We start from the raw sequence: 241 nt of genomic DNA, 5'->3' as shown, positions 1-241 counted from the left end.
CCCCAAATATAAATAACCCCAAGTGATGAGGATGGGGAGCATCTAAATGTGTGCCTGTAATTTCTGAGTTGGGGCACAACAAATGAATGGTTTAAACCCTGAAGGAGTGTGGGGGTCATGAGAATGATGGTGGCGGGCATCTGAGTGGATTCTGAGGACTCACACTAGCTGAATGTTTGTCATTGGAATAAATGGGGCTAACATCTGAATGAGGCTGTGTGATGCCAGCCTAAGGTCATGA

This window comes from Otolemur garnettii, unplaced genomic scaffold (genome assembly GCF_000181295.1).
Source record: "Otolemur garnettii isolate 467f Iridium unplaced genomic scaffold, OtoGar3 scaffold00286, whole genome shotgun sequence".
NCBI classification, from domain to species: Eukaryota; Metazoa; Chordata; class Mammalia; order Primates; family Galagidae; genus Otolemur; species Otolemur garnettii.
Note: the sequence above shows the minus strand (reverse complement) of the source record.